The sequence below is a fragment of the Benincasa hispida genome, chromosome 4 (assembly GCF_027475165.1).
Source record: "Benincasa hispida cultivar pf3 chromosome 4, pf3_genome.v1.1, whole genome shotgun sequence".
NCBI classification, from domain to species: domain Eukaryota; kingdom Viridiplantae; phylum Streptophyta; class Magnoliopsida; order Cucurbitales; family Cucurbitaceae; genus Benincasa; species Benincasa hispida.
In genome coordinates this window covers 37,686,347-37,694,204 of record NC_143481.1, presented here as the reverse complement: position 1 = coordinate 37,694,204, position 7,858 = coordinate 37,686,347, and the positions used below count along the sequence as shown (strand labels likewise).

The following is a 7,858-nucleotide window of genomic DNA, read 5'->3' as shown; positions in this document are numbered from 1 at the left end:
TGGTGTTGATGTTGGAGTTGATTTGATGTGATGTGGTTCGATCTATAATATTTGATCCTCTGATTCTCTCTCAGTTGGGTGAATATGCTTAACTTAGAGAAGGAAAACACCGAACGTTGAGTATTTGTGTCTTCAAAGGTCTTCTGCCTTATAGGAGTGCAGCTTCAGGAGTCTTGGAAGCTTGAAGTAGAAGTCTTGGAAGAGTGTCTTCAAAGGTCTTCTTCCTTATAAGAGTGCAGCTTCAGAAGTCAGAGTGCAGCTTCAGAAGTCTTGGGAGTCCTCTGCTTGTTAGTGAATTCTCTTTGGGTCTTCTCAGTGTAGAAAATGTTGCCTCCCTACAAATGAAGAGAACTTCTCTATTTATAGAGTTCTCAGGTGAGCTTCATGGGCTTGGTTGGTCCATGGGCCCAATTAGTTGGTTTTGGGACTGATCTAGAATTTGGGTCCAATTCAACTTTTTTTGTAGTTTGGACTTTAAGCCCAAATAGTAATATCAAATTGAACCAATTTAATCTCATCTGATTCATCCGCGTGACGTCATCGAAACTTGTCTTCAATTCAATTTGGGACATGTGTCAACTTCTAATTGGACCCAAAGTCAATGATTTAGAAATTCGTCGTTAATTTAGCAAACGACGTGGTGACTTGTGATTGGTCCAAAATTTCTCATTCAACAAATGGCCCCTTTTCGAGATTTATGCACGTATATGGGTGGATGAATCTCGAAAAAAAATGTAATTTGAGATCAAAGTATGATTTTTTGACTCTTTTAATTTGATGCTGATTTTTTGACTCTTTTAATTTGATGCATCATTATAATCAAAATATGTGAATTTAGCTCAAAATTTTGATTTGAAATCTTGTTCGTTTGACACACTTTTGCTAAGTAAACTTTCATTTGAACTAAAGTAGAATTTATGTTCCACTTTAATTGCAAATTTAATTTAGTTCGAATTCAGAAAAGAATTTAGGGTGAAATTGAATCTTGATCAATTTTGGTTTGAGATAAAAATTTGGGATATGCTCAATTTTACTTGGAAATGAGTATAGAAACTAAGGTTGATTTAAATTTGAGATAAAATTTGGAATATAGCCAAATTTTGACTCGACATTTTATTCATAACTCAATATCAAGGTTAACTATTCAAATATTGATAAAATTAGGGATATGACCAAATTTTAATTTGGGACGGATTTGACATTTATCTCACCCGATTTGGCTGGTTTGAATTTAGAATAAAAATTTGGATTAGAAGCTTTAGACTGAGATTTGGAATAACAGTTGATTTTAATTCCAATTTGAATGGAATATGAATTTGAACTTAAATTGAAGAGATTTTGGAGAGCCAACGTATTAGAAGACAACCTTTCTAGTGAGATCAGGCCATTACCAGCGATACCAAGCCATTATCAGCGAGATTAGGCCATTACCAGTGATATCAAACCATTACCAGCGAGATCAGGCCATTACCAGCGATACTAAGCCATTACTAGCGAGATCAGACCACTACCAGCGATACCAAGCCATTACTAGCGAGATCAGGCCATTACCAACGATATCAAACCATTACCAGCGAGATCGTGGGAGAGAGCAAGATCAGCGAGAGCATTTCGAGCGAGATTGTGGGAGAGAGCGACACCAGTGAGAGTGAGATTTTGGAGAGAGCGACACTGGAGAGAGCGAGATTGTGAGCGAGAAAGTAGGAGAGAGCGAGAGTGGAGAGAGCGAGATTTTGGAGAGAGCGACATTGGGAGAGAGCGAGATCAGCGAGAGCATTTCGAGCGAGATTGTGGGAGAGAGCGACACCAGCGAGAGCATTTCGAGTGAGATTTTTCCTTATTATTATTATTATTATTATTTATTAATAATAATTTTTTTTTTCAGGCAGCCGTTTGCTTTGTGGCTAGCGATACCAGCCTTAGCGAGATTTCCTTCTCCATACTGTTGGCTTATGCCAGATTCTCTTAAGTCTTAAGCTCAAAACTCCTCGCCGTTGAATCTGGGGATCCAAAACTCCAACGTGATCCCTAATTCAGGTTGCTTCCAATCGAGCATGATTTTTTTTTATTGACTTTTAACTAATTTCAGCAAGAATCGGAGTTCCACAATAAAATAAAACAGTATTCAGTTTGAGTAACCCGTGATTTTATCAGATTTCAACTGATTAGTAGAAAAAAAATCCCATCGAACTTAGCTATATAAATACTGGCAGGATGCATGCTCTTCTTCATCTTGTAATGTGATCTCCTTCGTTCTTATGTCCTTTCCATCATTTGTCAATCAGACTTGGATTGCAATAGGAAGCTGTAAGTGAGGAGAAGGGAGAAAGAAGGAAGGATGGGGAATTAGGGCTTCCTTTTTTTTTTTTTTTGCTCTTTTTTTATTATTTATTATTTTTTTTTACTAACTTTCCCCCCTACTATTTTTTTTGGTAGGAGTTACGGTGCAACCAAAGGAGCATAACAAAACAATTTTTTTTTTAAATCTCATGGACCCGTCTTTGGTGCGCTCGTGTATCCTGATCGTCATGGGAGGGGCTCTGCAAAGGCTTATAATTCTCCCATTCGATCACCCTAGGTGGATCTCGAAAAGGTCTACTTTGTAGCACGGTTCGTACATCCTGATCGTCTTGGGAAAGGCCCCGCAAAGGCTTACAACTCTCCCATTCGATCACCCTAGGTGGATCCCGAAAAGGTCTACTTTGTAGCACCGTTCGTACATCCTGATCTTCGTGGGAGGGGCCCCGTAAAGGCTTACAACTCTCCCATTCGATCACCTTAGGGAGGATCTTGGAAAGGTCTACCTTGTAGCACCGCTTGTGTATCCTGATCATCATGGGAGCGGCCCTGCAAAGGCATACAACTCTCCCATTCGATCACCCTACGGAGGATTCTCGAAAGGTTTGCCTTGTTATGTTACTCCTTGATCAAAATTTGAAGATAAGGGAAATATGCCATTGAGTATTTGAAGATGAAGCGGATATGCCATCAAACCTTGAAGATGGGAAGAATGTGCCATCAAGATTTTGAACGGAGTCAGGTTGGCTAGAGTCATCCTCGCATATGAGGTAGAGCTAAACAAAACAAACTTGATCTCGCATATGAGGTGGAACCACACCCACATTTTTGGAGAGGAAGCGAAGCTACACAAATTTTGGAGAAGAGGTGAAGTTGTACCAATATTTTGGAGAGGAAACGAAACCGCACCACGACTTTGAAGATGGAACGAAGTCGTGTCATCAGTTTGGAGACGAAACGAAGCCATGCCACGACTTGGAGATGAAGCGAAGCCGCGTCATTAGTTTGGAGATGAAACGAAGCCACGCCACAACTTTGAAGATGAAGTGAAGCGGCGTCATTAGTTTGGAGATGAAACGAAGCCACGCCACGACTTGGAGATGAAGCGAAGCCGCGTCATTAGTTTGGAGATGAAACGAAGCCATACCACGACTTTGAAGATGAAGTGAAGCCGCGTTATTAGTTTGGAGATGAAGCGAAGCTGCGTCATGATTTTGTAGATCGAGTCACTGAAGATGGAGCCGAGCCATGCACACCGACATTGAACTTGAAGATGGAACGAAGTCATGCACACCGACCTTTAACTTGAAGACGGAAGTGGGGCCATACATGCCAATCTTGAACTTAAAGATGGAGAGGCATCAACGAAGCCTTTGAACTTAAAGATGGAGAAGCATCGATGAAGCCTTTGAACTTAAATATGGAGAAGCGTCGACGAGACCTTCGCACTTGAGTTTGACAAAGCATCGACAAATTCTTCGCATTTGAGTTTGATAAAGCATGAGGCTTTGGCAGTAGGCTTGACTTTGTGACTTTGAGCATGAAGATGAAGCATCAATGGAGACTTTAAACTTGAAGATGGAGGAGCGTATAAGTTTACTTTTGAAGAGGAAGTGAAGCGCATTCCACGTGTGTGCCTTTTATTTATTGTGTTGGCTCCTTTTGAGGGATGAACATCTTGAACCCATTGTGTTGCCCCCAATAGGGATGAACATCTTCAATCTGAAGTGTCATTCTTTGACGGGGATGATCAACATCAATCTTATAGTATCATACTTAGGTGGTTGTGGTGCCTCTTCTGATGGACTAAACTTAAATTTCTTTAAGTTTCCTTCGTACCTTTAAAGAAAGGGATCAAATCATGACGTAGTTCAAGTTTTTTTTTTTTTAAACTAGACTTAACTTGAAGTTTCTTTCAAGCTGCCTACGTACCCTTCTTAATGATAGGGATCAAGTCATAATGTAGTTCGAAGATATTTTTTTTTTCTTTTTATGCGCGACTGAACTTAAATTTCTTTAAGTTGCCTACGTATCCTTTATAATGAAAGATATCAAGTCGTAACGTAGTTCATACAATTTTTTTTTGGGCCGTTCACATTTTAAGCTCATGCGGGCTAGGAGCATTATGCAGTTTAGGCTCTTGCGATGAGGAGCTTCTTCATTTAAACTTCAGAAGCTCTTATTTCATCATGGTTTTGATTATCCTCTTCATTTGTAGGATTCGTCAATATGATGAGTTTTGGCTTCACTATCAAGGAACCTTTTGTACTTATGTCAACAGAAAATTTCCTCTTCATGCGTGAAGGGACACGACTGTGAATCTTTTCGTCGTTGTTTTCTTCATGAAATGACGTTAGCTTCAAGATTTTCATCCTTCCTTTACGTTGATCGCTTGTTATCTTGAGACGATCAAACGTAGATGCTGGAGGTTGATCTTTCTTTGATGTGGATATACTTAGCCTTTTAAAGGCTGAAGTTCGAGCAGAAGTAGTCGTTGGACATTGGTTTTCTTCTCCTATTGTGGCCATACTCAATCTTTGAAAAACTGAAGATCGAGCACTTGAAGGCTTAGTACGATCGAAGACAGAAGGTCTTTGCTTCATTTCTTCTGAGTCTTTGACTTCTTCAGCAGTCACATGATTGTTGTCAACTTCTACTATGCCGACAGTGTGACATGCAATAACTTCTGATACTTTCTCTGGATGATTATTGAGAAAGCTTCTTGGGAGAAATTCTGCCGAAGTTGTCGGCCGTCGGAATTGAGGGAAGTCTTTGTCTTCTTTCTTAGCAGGCTTAGGCTTTCTTGTCATCTTTTTGCCTTTCTTTTTATGAGTCTTTTTTCTTCTTCTATAGCTTCGATAGGAATGCGACTCTTTTTGGGTGGAGTTTGGTTGTCTTCTCTTTCGATGAGTCACTACAATCCACCCTTCGTTGTCATCTTCAAAAAGCTCATCTTTCTTTTCGGAATTTTCTGTTTGAATCTCTTGTTGGAACCGAACAACTATAGGCTCGAATTCTCCAAACTGGATCGGACTTTGTCTTTGAGCATGGGACACAGGCAGTATTGGAACATTTGAAGTCACCGCTACTGTAGCGTGATTTGTCTGAGCTACTTTATCCAAATCTAGCTCAATCTTCTTTTCACGAGCCAACTTCATAATTCGTTCCTTCAGCACGAAGCACCTTTCAACTGGGTGACTAATGACCTGATGATACTTGCAGTAGTTAGGATCATCTATTTTTCCTTCTTGTTCTAGTTGCTTGCATTCCGGTAGTTGAATAAGTTGCTTCTCTAGTAGTTGCTCCAACATATCTGCCACATCATAGTCAGGGAATGGATAAACCTTCTCTTTTCGTTCTTTAAGAGTTGGATGACGCTTTTCGCCCTCATTGTGCCTTCTTTCAATTTTTTTTTGTTTTCCTTTGGAGGAAAATTTCAACAGGGTCACATGAAAGACCATAGATTCTTTTGTGGTACTACCCACGATTTTTTCAGTGCCATTGGCATCATTTTTGTATTTTCTCCCTTCAGAGACTAGGAAATCTTTAGTTCCTCTATTGGCAATGCTTAGCTCCATATCATGAGCGCGTGTTTCTAGCTCCTCAAACGTGCGAGATTTTAACCCTTGTAGAATGTAGAGAAGCTCCCAGTGCATGCCTTGAGTGCACATCTCCACTGCAGATAATTCAGTAAGTCTATCTTTGTAATCCAGACTTAAAACTCTCCATCGGTTGATGTAATCGATGATCGTCTCTCCCTTCCACTGTTTGGTGTTTGTCAGCTCCATCATGTTAACAATACGCCTTGTACTGTAGAAGCGGTTCAGGAACTCCCTTTCTAGTTGTTCCCAACTGTCAATCACTTCTGGCTCCAAATCAGTATACTAATCGAAACCATTTCCTTTCAAGGTATGGACGAACTGTTTGACTAGCTGGTCTCCTCTAGTTCCTGCATTTTCATAGGTTTCAATGAAGTGTGCAACATGTTGTTTTGGATTGCCCTTTCCATCAAACTGTTGGAACTTTGGAGGTTGATACCCAGCTGGAATTCTGAGGTTGTCGATTCTCTTGGTGTATGGCTTGGAGTACATAAAGGAGCTTTGCAACAGTCCTTCGTACTGAGCTCTTATGGAGTTTGTGATCATTTCCTGGAGCTTTTGAATTGACAGGGAAGCAACAGAGGGAGATTGTGATGGTTGACTTTCCTGCAAGACAGTCTTTCCTTTGTCATTGGCTTTTGTAGCTAAGGATTGACTTGATTCAGCAGTATCTCGAGCCTGTATCTGATCTCTTAAAGCAGTGATTTCATGATCTCGCTCCTCTACAACCTTCATTAGGAGATTTATCTTTACCTTCATCTCTGCCATGGTCGACTCAGTCGTTACGCCAGTCATCATGATAGACACTACATCAAAATGTGATTCTTTCTCTGATAGATCAGTAACAGAAGCATAGTTTTCAAACAAGGAATTTTCTCTGATGACGATCTCACCTTTAGGAAATTCCATCAGCTGGCCCTAGATTTCCTCTGTGATGACAGAACTTATATAAGTGTTGCTTACGACGGTAGCTTTGGATGCAACTTTCTTTGGTGCCCTATAGAATTCTTGACTCGGATGAAGAGAGAGAGATGAGAGGTAGAGATGTCCCACTGGGTGTGCCAATTTGTTCGCACGAGGTTTCCGGAGAAACATGTTTCGTGGAGTTAAACTTGAGTTGGTGTTGATGTTGGAGTTGATCTGATGCGATGTGGTTCGATCTCTAATATTTGATCCTCTGATTCTCTCTCAGTTGGGTGAATATGCTTGACTTGGAGAAGGAAAATAGCGAACGTTCTTGAAGTAAAAGTCTTGGAAGCTTGGAGTAGAAGTCTTGGAAGAGTATTTGTGTCTTCAAAGGTCTTCTGCCTTAAAGAAGTGCAGCTTCAAGAGTCTTGGAAGTTTGAAGTAGAAGTCTTGAAAGAGTTTTTGTGTCTTCAAAGGTCTTCTGCCTTATAGGAGTGCAGCTTCAGGAGTCTTGGAAGCTTGAAGTAGAAGTCTTGGAAGAGTATTTGTGTCTTCAAAGGTCTTATGCCTTATAGGAGTGCAGCTTCAGGAGTCTTGGGAGCTTGAAGTAGAAGTCTTAGAAGAGTATTTGTGTCTTCAAAGGTCTTCTGCCTTATAGGAGTGCAGCTTCAGGAGTCTTGGAAGCTTGAAGTAGAAGTCTTGGAAGACTATTTGTGTCTTCAAAGGTCTTCTGCCTTATAGGAGTGCAACTTCAGGAGTCTTGGAAGCTTGAAGTAGAAGTCTTGGAAGAGTATTTGTGTCTTCAAAGGTCTTTTGCCTTATCGGAGTGCAGCTTCAGGAGTCTTGGGAGTCCTCTGCTTGTTAGTGAATTCTCTCTAGGTCTTCTGAGTGTAGAAAATGCTGGCCCCCTATAAATGAAGAGAACTTCTCTATTTATAGAGTTCTTAGGTGGGCTTTGTTGGGCCATGAGCCTGACCCTTGGCCCAATTAGTTGGTTTTGGGCCTGATCTGGAATTTGGGTCCAATTCAATTTTTTTGTAGTTTGGACTTTAAGT

General features: G+C 40.5%; 1 pseudogene; it reads right to left on the bottom strand.

The window, feature by feature from the left end:
• Nucleotides 1-248: 248 nt before the first annotated feature.
• LOC150036680 (uncharacterized) lies at nt 249-6,806 on the bottom strand (annotated as a pseudogene).
• Between the last annotated feature and the right edge of the window lie 1,052 nt (nt 6,807-7,858).